The sequence below is a fragment of the Gallus gallus genome, chromosome 1, assembly GCF_016699485.2.
Source record: "Gallus gallus isolate bGalGal1 chromosome 1, bGalGal1.mat.broiler.GRCg7b, whole genome shotgun sequence".
Classification (NCBI taxonomy): domain Eukaryota; kingdom Metazoa; phylum Chordata; class Aves; order Galliformes; family Phasianidae; genus Gallus; species Gallus gallus.
The window spans coordinates 11,275,976-11,292,815 of NC_052532.1; the positions used below are offsets into that span (position 1 = coordinate 11,275,976).

Genomic DNA, 16,840 nt, shown 5'->3' on the forward strand with positions numbered 1-16,840 from the left:
CAGAGTTATCTTACCAGATGCAATGGGGCAGAGCCACACTAAAGATTGCTGGTAAGAGCAGGCTGTACTGGTCTGCTCTCATCTCTGCAGCACTTTATGACTTTGCTCTTAGGCATCAAGTCTGTCCATGGTGAATGGAGGCAAGCAATAAAGAGGTCTCAATACAGAGATCATAGAATCATCTAATTATAGAATGGCTTAGGTTGAAAGAGACCTTCAGGACCATCCTGTGCCAACCCACTGCCATGATCTGGTTGCCACCCACCAGATAAGGCTGCCTCAGGCCCCATCCAACCTGTCCTTAAATGCTTCCAGGAATGGGGCATCCACAGCTTTCTCCAGGGATAGGGTTTCATGATGTAGAAATATGTTGCTCACTCCACGAATGATGTTCTCAGTATTATTACCAGTGTTGGAATATTACAGTGAAGGTAGATTTCAACAATTCTGAACCCCATCTTCATACTTTACTCAAGTGCATGAGTCTGTTCAGCTGAGGGCTTCCTTTGAAAGCAGAGGTTTGATTGGGCCCTATAGGCTTGTGCTCTGCACAAGCTCATGCTTAACCAACCATATTTAGGTCTGAAGTTTTGTGTGAGCCTCAGGCTTAATGTAACATTGTTTACTCAGACAATTGTCCCTGGTGCCAACAATCTCCATTATACAGTTTAGCAATCTGCTGCTTCCTTGTCCTCACCAATGACATCAAGCATATTTTGCACAGGGGAGGCCAGAATACAGGATAACTAGGCAGCATTTACTCCTCTTCAAATTCCCCTAAAGAATATAGTGATGGAAAGGAGATGAAAATGCAGTTCTGAAGCAGTCTTTACTGTTGTTGTGCAAATATGCATGTAAAATTATCTCCTTATGCCTGTTATTTACTATGTAACAAAAAAAGAAGTTGCACTGCAGAGGAATTTGCAATCTTGGAGGAAAAAGTTAGCTGATCCGTCAGTTCTTTGAGCTGAAGTTAAAAGGGGCAGAGAGAAGTAAGCGCTTGGTGGGAGTGAATGGACTTTTGTTAAAGAACAATAGGAAACAAGAAAGCCTCTCTCCATGACGCTGGAGAAAAACTTGTGTTTTCCCTGATGCTTTAGATGTATTTCTAGCAAGTATATCCTTGCAAAATATGATCCAGGTAATAGTGCAAATTAACAAAATAAATCATATATATATATATATATTTCATTTTAGATACATAAAGTGCCTGAAGGCAACTTGCAGACATTTCAAAGGATTGTAAAATGAATTATATAGTGTATGCAAAATAAGAAGAAATTCTGGTTTGTTCTTTTGCTTTCTTTGTCGTTCAATGTTTGTGTGCAATGCAGCTGGCAATTTTAAAATGCAGTACTGTTTAGGTATGCAATACGGAATGGTGTTTAATTAATGGTGTTTAGTTAATGTGATGCTGCTGTTCTTCAAGTAGAGTTAATGAATATATATTGTACCTTTTGAGCCCATTATTTTTATCACTTCCTTGAAGGTATGGAAAAATTGGAAGATGCATTAGAAGAAGTATTAAATAATATCCAAAATGCTTATGTTTTCATTAGAACATTAGAATTTGTGCTTGGATTTTAAAGCAGTTTTTCACTACCTACTGTGAAGAATTTTTGCATAAAAGCCAAAAAACAAAAACAAAACAAAACAAAACAAAAACCACATGAGAACACTGTGCAATTAAACATAACAGGAGGCTCTACAGGAGAGAGACTGGAGCCAGCTGCAGAAATGACACTGGGAACTGTAAGACTTGCAGGAAAACAGGAGCAGAAAATTTTCCCTGCTATCACATTGTGGATTAGACATCAGAACTGAAAATAAGACAAGAGAAATCAATCCTTCTAATTTTCAGCTGTATTTCATGCCTTTTTCTTTTTTTTTCTCCTGTCTCTCTACATTATTGCTTTCCAAAAATAAATATGGTGTTTTGTGTAATAAAACTACAGCCACTGTAATGATCCTTCTCCTCCAAGCCATTTTGGTGCTGTGCTTCTCACACCTTACATACAACAATGTTCTGAATGGAGATTTGATTTCAGAGGGGCAGTGAATATGTGGGTAAATCTGGCAGGCCCCGCTCACTCTGTGTGTCAGGCCAGGGCTCCTGGCATTGCTCCATGCTGTCACCACTGATGCTGGTGTCACTCTCATGACTTCTCACCCAGATGGCATTGAGGGGGCAGGGTTGTGGCCGTCCCCATGCCCACGGCATGTTGTGGGGCAGAGGTGCTGCTGCCAGCTGGCCCTGCAGCTCCCACTGTGTATTTTTAGAAGGCTCTGAACTTTAGAGTTCAAGATGTGCCAGAAGAAGTTAGGAGATGTTTAGACGGTACTGAGCATTTGAGGGCTTGCTGTCTAACCCTCTGATCTAGCAGTGTTAATAAAGCTAGCATGGCTGTCTTTAACTGAATTTAACTGGATTGAGCTTACAGTGCAGTGCAGGTCAGAAAACTGGAGCAATTTTCTCTTGTCTCCATCCAGTAATTGTTAGTGCTCAATGGAAATTCTCAGTATTTGTTCAAAGTGATTGAAATGCATTTTTAACTTCCTCATGCATGAGAGCTTTTTAAGAACAATATTATTTTCCAGGGATTAGAGGCTAATAATATACCCCAGAATAGATTGGACTGGGTGAGTATTTAGCAGCACAAATGAGCATGCTGCAGGCTTTGATGAGAGGATGAGAGGAAGGCAGGAGAGGAAGAATGGGAAATGACAGAAGGAGGAAGAAAGAAGTGGACTGTGTTTCACATGAGCAGACGATCCAGGAAAATGTGAAACTGGATTAAATGGAAAAATAGATGTTTGTTTTAGAGAAGGGATAATGAAGAGCTTTGGTTTGTCTGACACAGAGTCTAATAACATAGCTAACTTCAGTGGACCACATGTTAGATTCCGAGGACTGAAGAGCTGTGTATCCATTATATCATGTTTAAGATTAATTTCCTGTTGCTTCAGGTATTCCACCTTTTCTTTCTCTAATGCTGCCAAGAAGGAAAGGCAGTAAGCAGTAAGGAACACCTACAGTAGGAAACAGGTAGCTCCCTACTTAGCTGGAATTGTGGGTTTCTCTCACTTGATCTGTATTGAGTCTGCTGATACCAAGGCTGGGTGGCAGTGTGGTGAATTCTCCAGCATTTAAAGGCTGGAGGTGACCCTTCAAATTTATGTGTGTGTCCAGGGGGAGAGAATCTGCTGCTTCTAACTCTGTTCCCCATTCTGGGGTCCTGATAAGAGATGAGTTATCGAAGCATCATGCCTCCATGCTGCTGTCTTCTTGTAGTGAGTTTCAAGAGACTGTTACCTCTCCCCTACGTACTGTGGCACCTACAGAAGGCTGAATGCATGCTTCTCTTTCACCGTATCTGTTCCTGCTTTGCCTGTCACCTTTTTGCATGCTCCAGCCCGGGGTATTGCTTTTGCTACCTGCACTACTCTGAGACTGTGGAGTAGAAGCTCGGGAACCATTAAATTACCGAAGCAGTGTAATGCAATGTTTCATTTTTGCTACTGTTGAGTCTCCCAGTTGAACACTTGTAATGAGCTCTGCCTGGAGCAGAGTTTACAAAGCATCTTGGAGCAGTGATTTGTCATCCCTCCACTCACATGTACGCACATCCAGTCAATGTGGTTTTATTTTTTATCTAGTATTAGGCTCTATAAAGCATAAATTACTGCAGTTCTTTTGCTACTTTTTTTTTTTTTTTTTTTTTTTGATTTTCCAGTATAAGCAGATCTTTTTTCCAGAACAGACAAACAAAAGGATGTGGGAGAGTCTCTGGGAAACAATTGGACTTCTGGAAGTATTAGAGGGATCTTGTTGGATTGCATGTGGTCCAAGCATGTTCATGAAGAGAGATGAGCATGGAAGCAAAGTAGTAGAGTGTGAGAATCTTCTGAGCTGTAGATCTGAATGAAGGAATGGAAGAAGGGACCACTCCCTACATTGGTCATATGTAAACTGTTTTTTTTTCTTTCAGGGACCACTCTACCCATTTAGTTGCCGTGAATCATTACTGAAACAGAACTGCTTAGTATGTTCTATAGGTTGTCTCATCACATGCTCTTCTGAGCTACAGCTATGTAGCACTTCAGCCACAACACACTGCAACCTCATCCATGGATATGTACCATGTAGGAACAGGTCTGTTACATTTTCTGCTTGAAAGAATCTTTCTGGTTTCTCTAGTTGCCTAAACTATTCTAAAAACTACTGTTTTCAGTAGGGATTAAAGCCGCAGTACACTTTTACCTGAAAAGACTGGAGCTTGCATCCATGGAGCTAATGTCAGCTTGACTGTTGAGATCTTTGCCTGTAGGCTACAATTTTTAAACTCTACTTCATGAGCATTCATGTAATTCTTTTATATTTTTATTTTCTTTCTTTTGTGTGTGTGTGTGTTTCTGCTGTGAATAGGGCACTGCTTACTATCCAGCATAGAGGAAGCTCATGAGTGCTTTCAGGGAGGTAGTTGTGTGTCATCAATCTGTTAAAACACTAGGAGGTGAAATCTCTTTGAAGTGTTTAAGTTTTCCACTTAATATAATTTGTTCTACCTGTTCAACCAAAAAAAAAAAAAAACCCCAAAAAGTTTCAGTGTGTGGCTTGTTACACTGCTAAACACAGAAATTTAGATACACCAAATAATGATCTATAAATGTGTGGAAACTTTTTTACTGGAAAAATTGGAATCTCATTTGAAAGATCATTTTCATTATATTTTTTGCCCTACAGCTATTTTGGAAGTGGACACTGTGTAGACCTCTGGTGTGAGCTAAAACAGCTTTCTTTATATTCTAACATAAAGCCCATTAAACATTTCACAGAAGGGCTCCTACAGGTTGCATAGCTGTCTGGCTGTCTGGCTAGGCTCTGTACAACAGGTGTTTAATTATGATCTCAATCACATGTACCAAAAGTCCCTAGTGCTGCCTTTCTGTACTTTCTTGTAGTTCAAAATCTAATAGTTTTAATATGATCTTACTACTGATTATAGCTCCAGTGCTTATGAATTACATCTGGGTAATAAACCCAGTCTGAAGCACTTTAGGTCCAAAAGGCCAGTTTGCAAGACTGAATTATTGTTTTCAGAATGGTAATAATAATAATAAATTAACAAAGATTCACACCTAACTTCTTCCATCCTTTCCCATTTTAGCCATCAACGTGCTTTACCCAGCAGGTCTAACAAGCAACCGTATGCTCTCTAGTCTCAAGGGAAGTAGTTTCAGCTTGAAAATCAGTATGTCACTACTAGGTTGTGGTAATGCATGCTTACAGCAGCAGGTTTATGTAAGCTAATGGGGCAGTGTGCAACAGTATCTTTTAGATGAAAGGGTTGCCTAGTCTCATTTAAAAGTTCGGGGCAGTGAAAGATGAATGTTTGTAAAAGCTACTCAAAATGGCAGTTTGTTCACTGATGAGCATGCTGTCTATAGCTGCTACACTGGAGACTCTACCAAGGAATACTTTTGGTGTATGCAATCTTAGCTTTATTTTTCTGCAAGGCATTTTCATATTTGTGGAATAAAAGAAAAACAAACAAACAAACAAACAAAAAAAACCTGACTACCCTGTCAGAGTAAAACAGTACAACTTAATGTGCAGCTTTTACATGTGTGAGCATTATGCCCTCTGTATTTGGATGAACTGGAAGGAAACTGCAGAAAACCCAAGTTTTAAATATGCATGTCAAATTCAGGTAGATTTTACAAACATATCTAGCCATCTTCAAGACCTGGATTTATGCATGCTATGGAATGAGAAAGCCAAAGTGATAAATGTGAAACAAACTAGATTTTTAAAAGAATCCTACTTTGATTCTTTTTGATTTGGTTGTGGTTTGCTGTAGGAACTAATGATGACATACATGGATCAAAGTTTGTAGAAACAAACAATTTTTATTCTGTGTGCCATTGAAAAGCCATTCTCAGAACTGCTAATGACATCCTGTCTGCTTCCACAAAAGGATTATTTTAACCATGGCTACTAATACATCAAACCCTAGAGTCTCTCAGAGGAGTTAAAAAAAACTCTGAAGTATAGTGTATCACTACCTCTTTCTGAGGAGTGGAAAGTGGTCTTCAAGTGCCAAATACAAAAGTTGTCGACAGTTACAGGATCTGAAGACACGTACATTTTTCCTTTCTTTTCATATGCAATATGGTAATGCTCAGAATCTCATTGTTTCTGTTTCTTGGGACAACCATAAAATATTTTTCATCTGAAGTATCTGTTCCAGTTAGCAAGGTTTAGAGTGGGCTTTTGGCAGGACAATACATGTCAAGCAAGTTGAATATTTAAGCTCACTTCAAACAAGATTTCTGTCCTCTAATCGTGAGTGGTGACCAACAAGCTATCCAGATTTCTCAGTTAAGCTGGTATCTGTTTCAGTACTCACTTAACATGTAGCACACAGCCCATTTAACAGAATCTACTTCTAATTTCCATAGATACTATGTCAGTCTTCCTCTCTAGATTTGCTACCAAATAGAACATATAGGATAAAATTACTTGAACATTTCAGATCCACACATCAAAGTTCATTCAGATTCTACTCTAGAAAGGAGAGACCTTTTTTTTTTTTTTTTTTTTTTTTTTTTTTTTTTTTTTTTTTTGTAACTGTGTTTAATTCTAATGAGGATAGTTTGTAGGGGTTTGTTTAAAAAGTCCTGAAACGCAAACGCATAGCCAGTGTATATCTTAATCTCTTGTTCAGACATTGTGCTCTTAGTTTAAGTATCTAGTTAAAAAGAGCTATTTTAACAACCCTTTGTAACATGTGAGAGCAAAAACTTGTCTAGTTGATCTTTTAAAATTTAACTAATCCATGTTTTGGTGATGTATGTCTAACCTTCTGTTTGTTTTCCTCAAACTTCTCCAAACTCTTTCAGCAACTTGTTTTATATATATTTAAAACCAAAGTTTCATCAAGAGGACCTGTGGCCTCTTGTTTGCAAATTTACAGGGAGCATCAAAGGCCATTATAAATACACTGAAATTTTCCTCTAGCAAGAAACAAAACCACTATGTTATTTGTGCACTACTTACATTTATGTTCTACTTCAAAGATCTCAGTTACCTTAGCTCTGAGCCTTGGAATCTCTCTTGTAATGTATGAACAGGTCAAGACCTTCTGTATACATACACTAAGCCCAATGTCATGGGTAAGTGTACATACTATTGTGTTTTGCAAGTTTTCTGAATAGCAATCTGAAGAAATCATAGTTCTATGAAATTCAGAGAAAAATTTGCTTTTGGCATCTTTTTAAAATCTGATCCACTGGCTGTTGAAGTCACTGAAAAGGTTCCCATGACCTAAATGTTGCTGTGGAAGCTCTCATCTCAGAGAGGGCCTGCTGGCGTTTTCTGATAGGACTCCAGGATGGATAAGAACTGAAAAACTGACAAACTTTATTATTAAAGATCAGAAAGCATAAGAGCTTGTGTAATGTGAAGCCTTTTAGTATATCAGGTCAGCTATTCACAGAGCTCCCCCTTTTCATCAGCCTGGAAATAGAACTGATGAGTGAGCACAGTTGAGAATTACAGTCATTACAAAACTCTTCCAAAACCCAGCCATGTGAAGAGAGCATTACTGAAGGATCAAGTCAGTCACTAAAAGGCTAGGAAATGGCCTAAATTTAACTCAATTTCTTTCATGATCATTGTGAAATTATCATGCCGTTTCTTTGCATACTACCTCTATCTCTGGAATGAAGCAGAAATTGAGATATGATTCTTGGCTGTGGATTGCTACTCTCTTTTTTCTTTCTTTCTTTCCTTTCCTTTTTTTTTTTTTCTTCTTCTTTTTCTTTTATAGAGCATAGAAAGTATAAGTGGAAGACAGGAAAACTTCAGCTCAACATTTTTGAGGGAATTGAGTCCTCTTTCTGTACCTAGAGAATGATAGACCCATAAATTAAGTAGCATTTTCAGCTGGTCACAAAGTGCTTCCAACAAGGTATGAGATGCCTCTGATTGCAGAACTGCAAAATATTTAAACTTAAGGCTTGATAATAAGCAACATGAAACTGGTCATGCAAAGTACTATGCCGTGTTAGTCTAAAAATATACATTTTTGTATCTTCAATTGCATACTGTATTTCTTAAGCTGAATTCTGTATCCAATAATTAATACACATTATAATAGCCCCTTAGATAACATTTCTGTAGGCACACAAAACTACACCACATAGTACTCAGAGAAGTTTAAAATATGGTCTTCAGAAGATGTTGAATAATTCCTATCCTTGAGGAAAGAAAATGAAAAAAATATTAAATTACTTAAAGGTTATTCAGTATTCCATGCACTGGATGAGTTAATTGGACTCCTATGGAAAATATGCTAATGTAATTAAGAAAAACTCTATAATTCATAGTATTATAATTCACAATAACATAGTGGTCAAATTCCATTTTATTCAGGCAGATTCCATCTTCTGAATACTTTAACTTGCAGTGCTAGTTTTCTTCCCAAGTTGAATGAATGAATACAAAACTCCACAAAAGCGAAATGTTCTTAAGTACCTTTAAGCAAACTGAAATAGAAATATTTCAAAGTGTGTGTTTTTAATAATAAATCCAGAAAAACTTAACTTTGGCCTAGAAATTCTTCTTGTTACTTGAAGCAGAGAAGAAGAAAAGAAGTATTCTTATTCTGTAATAGGCTTGTACTGTAAGCCCGATACTGCAGGTACTGTAAAATCTTTTTTGAGTCTTGCTATGAATATCAAAATATTTTCTGCTTTGGGCAGAGTGGCAGGAAAAGGATCTGGGGGTGTTAGTTGACAGCCAACTGAACATGAGCCAGCAGTGTTCCTAGGTGTCCAAGAAGGCCAATAGCTTCCTGGCTTTTATCAGAAATAGCGTGGAAACTGGGATCAGGAAGGTGGTCATGCCCTGTACTTGACACTAGTGGGGTCATACCTCAAGTAGTATGTTCAGTTTTGAGCTTATCACTACAAAATAAATGGAGGCCCTGGAGCTTGTCCAGAGAAGGGCAACAAAACTGTGAAGGGTCTGGAGAACAAGTCTTATGGGGAGCAGCTGAGGGAGCTGGGATTGTTCAGTCTGGAGAAGGGGAGGTTTACTCTCCACAACTACCTGAAAGGAGGCTGTGGTGAGGTGGGGCTTGGACTCTTCTCCCAAGTAGCAGTGGTAGGACAAGAGGTGTCCTTAAATTGCACCAGGGGACTGTCAGGTGAGATACCAGGAAAACTTTTTTCTCCAGAAGAGAGGTGAGGCACTGGAACTGGCTTCACAGGGAGGCGGTGGAGTCGCTGACTCTGGAGGTGTTCAAGAAAAGGATAGATGTGGCACTGAGGGACACAGTTTAGAGGGCATGGTGGGGGTGGGTAAACAGTTGGACTAGATGATCTTAGTAGTCTTTTCCAACCTTATTCATTCTATGATTCTATGGATAAGAGATGGGAAAGAAGAGTACCAGTCTGCAGCTAACGAAAAAGGTGGGAAATAAGCATGTTTTGGTTACAGGTTTCATGGTTTATCTCAGTGGGGAGAAATGTTGTAATATGGTACGATAAATTTAAAAGCATATTCAGACAAACCAGATATTTTAAAGTATGAAAGGCTGCTTAAGTTTGTGCTAGACTACTTTAAGGGAAGTTAAAGCAATCTTTCAGTTCCAAGTCAATGTCTGTACTAATAAATACGTATAACTTGCAAGGAATTTCCCTGGGTGATGACTATGTGTAGAATGAAGTACTCCAGGTTTCTAACAAATCTGTCTTTACCTCAAAAGCAGGGCTTCCAAATCCAAAACTTCTGATGGAAATCTTTGGCAATTTCCCTACTCAAGCTCAAAATGTGGTTGGTGAAGTGCTTCCTGCCACCAACCAAAGCAATGCTGGGCTTCTGTTCTCACAGAACAGAACTTTTCAAGAGTCCTTGGGGGATGATGTCTAAGTGAATCAGAGCACAGTGGATCAGCAAAGATGATGCTGGTTTTTGTGAAAAGGTAGAGGGCATAAAAATGTACTGACCTGTAAATAATAAAGGAGCCAGAAAACTCATTCATTTGGGGATAATGAGATGAACAGAATCAAATGAAGTAGTTTTATAAGGACTAAATTGGATTTGAGTCTGATCAAATTCTTTCTTTGATAGACTATCTGATTTTATAGACATGAGGAAGTGTGTCTGTTACTTTATACTCCACTTTCTCAAATTTATAAAAGTTAAATATAGAACTGAAGTTCTAGGTTAATTTAATACATGCTTAGTGGGTAGAAATCAATTTAAGAATAGTAGTTGTTTTGCTGTCAAACTAGAAACATTTATTTACAACAAGAAAGCAAGTTGTATGTCTGGAATCTCATTCATTAAATACCTTCAACATAAATTGGATGATGGAATAGAATTTCCACATTTTAACATGACACCAAGCTGTGAGGAGTTACCGGATTTTTGGAGGATAATGTCAGAGCTCAAAATAATCTCACTGAATTGAAAAGTGATCTCAGATAAATTGAAATTCAATAAGGAGGACTGCAAAGTCTGTATATGCAATTAGGTAGAAGAAATGAAATGGTCAAATGAAAAATGGAGCATAATTGGGTAGCAACTTTGCAGAACTGGAGTTAGGCATAATGCTTTGCAAACTGAATCGGTAACAATATAAATGTATCACATAAATTCATGGAAATGTCCATTTCAGGGCAGGACGCCATTATTCTGCTCCACGCTGATGAGTTCAGCTTTGGTCGCTACTCTTACCAAAATGTAAGCAAAGAGAAAGAGTCTGAAGGACAGCAACAAGAGTGATAAGAAGTATGAAGATATGACCTGCAAGGAAAGCTTGAAATAATAGGATTTGTTTAGTCTGGAAAGGAAAAGACATCATAGTGTGGGAGAAGAGTACTTGATAACGGTCTTCTAACTGTTATTGCCATAGTGTTTATCAGTTGTTCCCTATATCTACTAAGGACAAGGCCAGGAGTTATTGACGTAATTTGTAGTACAGTTTCATAGGAGAAGCTTTTACTGGACTTGCAGATGACTCAAACAGGTTGTGCTGGAATATTGAAATGATGGTCCCTAGAGAATTACACATTTATCAGAAAAACAATGTAAGCATAACTACATATGTTGGTGCTTCTTTAACTCTGCAGGATGGTATAATGACACTTAAATTCTTCCTAATTCTTCTTCTCCACTTTGATTTGCTGCATTACATTAGCTTTTGTGTGAGTGGTATAATAATCAAAATATACATTTTGTTCTTTTTGACAGCTACTTATAACCTGTAATATTTTTTAAATAAAAATTGTTCTTTCTCCACTCATTTTGTAGGAGGATGGGATGTTAGCATTTGAAGCTAATAAGCTATATACTTTCCACAGAAAAGAAGCAGAAATACAAATATATTTCATGCATTTCTGAATATTCTGTGTATTCCATAGATTTATGTAGTATACGTGTTACAAAAGCTTTCCTATTTTCATGGTCTCTCTATCACAGTCTGTGCTATAGCTTTCTGGACCATTCACTCAAAAATGAAATGTTTAGGTATATTACTCCACAATCTGACAAATGAAACATTTCCTATGAAAATGTACTTGCAATCATAATTTTTGGCTCTAATGTGAATCCCTTTTCAAATTGAAAATGCGGAAATATTACAAAAACTTTTTTTTTCTTCTTCCCCCCCCCCCTCCCCCCCATATTTCCTACTGTGCTGAGCTCGGTTTCCTGTACTGAAGATGTCTACCAGTATTTCTGGAATCCCTCTAGGGATGTCCAATGTTCTTACTCTGACTTTAGCTAAGCCAGAATTTTAAACACAGCGGTATGGTATGTCCAAAGAAAATAGAATTTGAGCTATTGGAATGAACCATATAAACCAGAAAGAAAAATGTAAATTGAAATGCAACTTCATTTGTATTTTCAATAAGTTTTGCCAGGATAATTTTATTGGTCTCATGGTTATTTAACTTGATTATTTTGCATTGAACATTCTTTGTGGTCTCCTGTGTCTGCTCATCTTTAATCTCTACTTGCTGCAACTTGAGTGTCTGTGGTCATTAATATTAAACAAATGTGAATATTGAACTTCTGCACATGCATTTGTAGAAGTGTGCCTGTTCATTTTTGTTATTGGAAATGGGGCATACTGTGGAGTAAAGTCCACTTGTAAACTCTGTGGACACGTTAGGCAAAGGCTTCAAAAGCAGCTGTAGCTAGCAGCAGCATCTCAAGGGAAATGGAAGAAAGCAGAGGTTGGTGAGGATGCTGCAGCTGGGCTTTGAGGACAAAGAAAGATTCAGAGACACAAGACAGGAGAGGGCAGCATATTTAAACACTAGCTGCTAAAAGGTTAAAAACCAATGATGTGCTAAAGAAAGAAATAGAAATTCTGTACCTTATCTTAAGCTGAAATTAATGAAATCCTTTGAATTCTACAGTCCTTCCTAAAATAAGAGAAATTGTCAGTTTTTCAATCCCAATGTATTTTCACTATTTAGTAAACAAGCAGACTCACTTTACTTTGCAGTGAATAAGTTCTTTTTTGCTGTGTACAATAAATTAAGAAAATCTGTGTCAAAGTTCAGCCCGGTTTGGCCTAGTTCTGTCACAGGGAACGATGGGAACTACAGACCCATGCCCTAGGAAAGGGAAAGTGGGGAAGGGAAAATGTAGGGAGATAGGCCTAGAGAAGGAAAACAGCAACAATGTGCTAAGGGAAAAACTTAATTTACTACATATAACGTGAAATAATACAACATAATACAATTGGAATTGAGTCTAATAAATCAATTAAGATGAGTGTCCGAAACCAGAGTCCTTACTCTAATGCTATAGACAAGATAGTCAGGGAGCACAGAGAACAAAGAGACAGTCTCGTGACTCCCAGTCAGTTTTATCTTTCCCTCCGAATAGAAAATGTAAACAGAACAATGAAGTCTTCTGGGAGCTGTAGTTCATTTTTCTCTTCTGAGACCAAGAGACTGGAATTGTCTACAATCTGTGGAGCTACAGCATTAGTTCTTTAACTCCCAGTACATTACATGATGTTATGATGTGGAATACCGATCAAAAGTCATAAAACCATGACAATCTGTCATGTTTTCAGTCTGAGAAATGCAAACAGAAATAACCTGAGTTTGTGTTGTTTATCCTTGTCAACCTTAAATGTGGTTATGGAAAGTGATTTGGCTAGAGCTATATCAAAAAACTCTTGTTCTGACAGTGTGGTCTTATGTATATCAAAGAAAGGTTTTACCTCTTTCAAGCAAAGAAAGTTATGAACAACAAAATCCAGGAAAATAATTCTCTAGTATTATAACATCTTTAGTGGTGTTTTAGTATAATCTCAAAGGCCTTCACTTGTACATAAAGTCACTAACAACTGTAGGTAATGTTGTTTTGCAACAAGTTTCTGGAATAAGCTATGTCTCTAGTATTTAATATTTGTGAAACTGGATTGCACATTCGCATGAAATTTATAGCCATACAACAAAAATCAATCACTTGTTTCCATGAATTTCTCTTGAAAAGGCTCATATTTATCAAATGTTTGATATGTTCTTCACCTCTGAAAAGAGCACCTAGGGCGAGCCAACACAGATCTGCCTAGTTTTAAAAATAAGTACTTTGAAGATAAAAAGATAAAAAGTCACATTTAGCCAACTTAATTTTCATACATACAAATACATTTGTGTGGAAGGAAGTGTTACTGCAGCTGTATGTAACTTTTTAGGCCAGCATTTATCTGAGTTAGTGATATCACCACAGAGATGCAGAGGAGTGAGTCAACAATTAATGATGCTGAAGGATTTTGAAAGAGCAAGCCAACATGAGGCACTGTCACCCACTGAACAACTTTTTTCAGGAAAGAGAAGGATAGGTTTGAGAGTTTCTGGCTGAGGCCAGAAATTGCATTTTGGGCAGCTTGTAGATGGGTTTTATTTTTTATTTGGGATTCAGTGTTAAAGTTTTACTTGGCCTGACCCCTCCATGCTATCACACCTTTGGTAAGCATGGGAGAATGGGAAGCTGGATGCATTTGTCAGGCTGGATTGATGTGATTTGTTATGCTGATAAGGAATAATGAAGGATTAAAAAAACCTAATAATAATGAAATGGGTTTGGCTAGTAGAAATGAAAGGTAAATGTTGATTCTGGTTAAAACATTAACAGTGTAGAAAGGCTGTCGGTTCTGTATCCCCAGTGTAGACTGTAAATGCACCAGCCTTTTTTCCATCAATAACATTTTTGTGTAGGTCAGCCTTTCCCTCACACATATGCCAAATCCACTTGCCTGTTTTGCGTTTCTTATCAGTTACTCCCACAAGGAATGACGAGTACTTAATATGCTAAATGTATACAGTGTCTACTTCCTAGTGGGATTCCAGCTGTAAAATCACTTAATATCTCCATGATTAAAATATTAGAGGCCTAGGGGAAACATATTTATTTGTCTGTCTGAAACTAGCATAGCTACTTTAACAGCCTTAGTTCAGATAATGTTGTGTGTTTTATGTACAGTTCAATTCTTTAGAAAAGGACAGGTCCCTGGAACCCAGAATTGAGTGCACCTCTAAAAAGCATTGAAGCGTAGGGAAACTCTAAACTAGGCTTACAATTCCAAATGTGGTTTTTAGACTTGAAGTTACCCATATGGAGGAAAAGGGAGAGATTAGAGCCCAGGGCTGCATTATGGAGAGTGTTCAGCTGCTTAAACAGCATCATTTTTAATTTCTCACTCTTTTCCTGTGCTCCGGGAAAACACCAAGGCTTGCCTCCAATACTTAATCACTTCTAAGTAGTATCAAGAAGGGTGGTTGCACCAAAACAGGTACAGGTCTTGCACTTGCATTTAAGAACAGTATAAACATCAAAATGTAATGACATACCACACACTACGCTCATACGGATATGAGATCTTCTATCTTGTTGACTTTTAAGCACAGAGATATGTAGAAAAGTCTATCTACATAGTATTTAGAATATCAACACAATCTTTTTGGAAGTGTAAACTACTCAGCAGTAATGCAGAGTTTGTAAGAAGATAGCACAACAGGTACCCAGTGACACAGAGCTGATCTTCTGGTTGTGCAGGGATTTGAAGCTGAGGTAGTGGGTGGCAGCAGTGATCTTAAGGATTCATAACTGCTTTAATTACAGTGAGTTTGAATCAAATATGGCTTAATTGCTTGCATGCCTAACTGTTCTGTTCAAAACTACAGGAGGAAATTTTCATTAGATATATCTGTGACTGTGAAATATGTTTCTCTTCTGTCTTACTGATCCCTCTGCTCTCTAAATGTCTTGATACAGTTCTGTAACTGTACAGAATGCTATTCAGACCATTTAACAGAAAATTTTCACTTTAAAAATCGATGTGTCATGTTTGAATTGTAATTGAAAGTGCTAGAATCTGTAAGGTACGTAACCTGCACCTGCTGGGACAATAAAATCTTTGATGGCACAGTGTCTCTGCAGACTACTGGTGAGGGAGAAATGCTTGCTGCACTTGAGAGACTATGGTTTTCTTCACAGCCTGCTGGTTTGGATTAGAATCAGATCTGACTTTCCAAGTCAGCATGTACAGCACCCTGCCAGAGAGTTGTTCTTGGAGCTGCTGCTTCTTTATAAAATGCAGAGGAGGAAAAAAAAAAAGAAAGAAAAAGAAAAGAATGGCTACTGGCAGCTTTTCACTATTTAGGATGTTACAGAGACAACAACCAATGCTGTCAGGACTCTGCAGCTTTTGTCGGGTGGGCAGTGTGGTTTCTCACTCTCAGTAGATTTTGCTGTTAGTACAGAAGCATAGGAAAAGAAAGGAGGACTTTCACTGAGAGGAGCACTGACAACATGCATTTAATATTTGAATAAAACAATACTTCTAGATTTTGTGAAAAACATAGTGAAAAGTTTACTATTTGTTTTATGATTTCATAGTTGCCCTTAAAGGGAAAACGCTGTTTTGGAAAACATAAAATGTTTTTTCCCCTGAGAACCTGAAAATTTTCCAGATTCTGGAAAGAAGATTGAGCCAAGTGATTATATTGAATGGAATTTCTCCAGGCTACTCCACTAAAGTATGTAAGGAATTTTGGTTGTAAGATATTCAGACCTGTTCTGCTGACTTTTAGGTGGTAGCAACAACAATATTTAACATTTTAGTAATGTTTGTAGCATCGAAAGAATGACAGAGGACATTATCAGCTAGGTAAACTGTAGGACAGAGAAGTCACCCTAATTGCCCAAGTTCAGGAGAGTCTACGTTATTCCTTCAGACACACACATGAGCATGGTACAGCACCTTCTCTGCTTCTCTCCATGTGCTGCATACTCTGATACAGGATTTGATGACGAACAAAGTACAATTATATTTCTTCCAGTTCTGCCTAGGCAGAAGCATTACCAAGCAGTCACAGTGCCTCCTGCAGATGGTGGTTCACCTCTCTACTGCTTAACAGCATGCTGTGATGCTTTGAGCAAGTACTTTAGTCTTCTGTCTGTAATTTTCCATTGGGGAGCAGCACTGGTGCATTATCACAAATACATTATGAGAATAAAGACACAAATCTACTAGGTATTATGGTGACTATAGTTGTTAAAGACTGAACAATAATAGCATTTCTTATTTTGTGTGCCTGGACTGAATATGAGTCACCTCAGCAGGGTAGGATTCAACAAGTTTCAGTCTAGATCAATGAAGTACACAGGGAGTTCATAATCAGGACTTAACTTTCTGTTATTTACTTTCATCTTAAGTTGTGTCTTGTTATGCTTTACATAGACATCTAAAGGGAATTACAGCTCATGTACAGGTTTAAAGCTGTGCACAGTGTATTAGAGGAG

The 16,840-nt window shown here is 37.8% G+C and overlaps 1 protein-coding gene and 1 long non-coding RNA gene across 2 annotated transcripts in view; one reads left to right on the plus strand and one right to left on the minus strand.

Annotated features, from left to right (window-relative positions):
- The window catches only part of SEMA3C (semaphorin 3C), a 122,123-nt gene that overhangs the window by 25,649 nt on the left and 79,634 nt on the right, over positions 1 to 16,840 (plus strand). The gene's annotated exons all lie outside the window — the stretch shown is intronic.
- The window catches only part of LOC121109474, a 44,434-nt gene that overhangs the window by 2,982 nt on the left and 24,612 nt on the right, over positions 1 to 16,840 (minus strand). Inside the window, exon 6 of the long non-coding RNA XR_005847333.2 lies at positions 12,393 to 12,441. This is a non-coding gene — a long non-coding RNA (uncharacterized LOC121109474). The remainder of the gene's footprint in view (positions 1 to 12,392; positions 12,442 to 16,840) is intronic.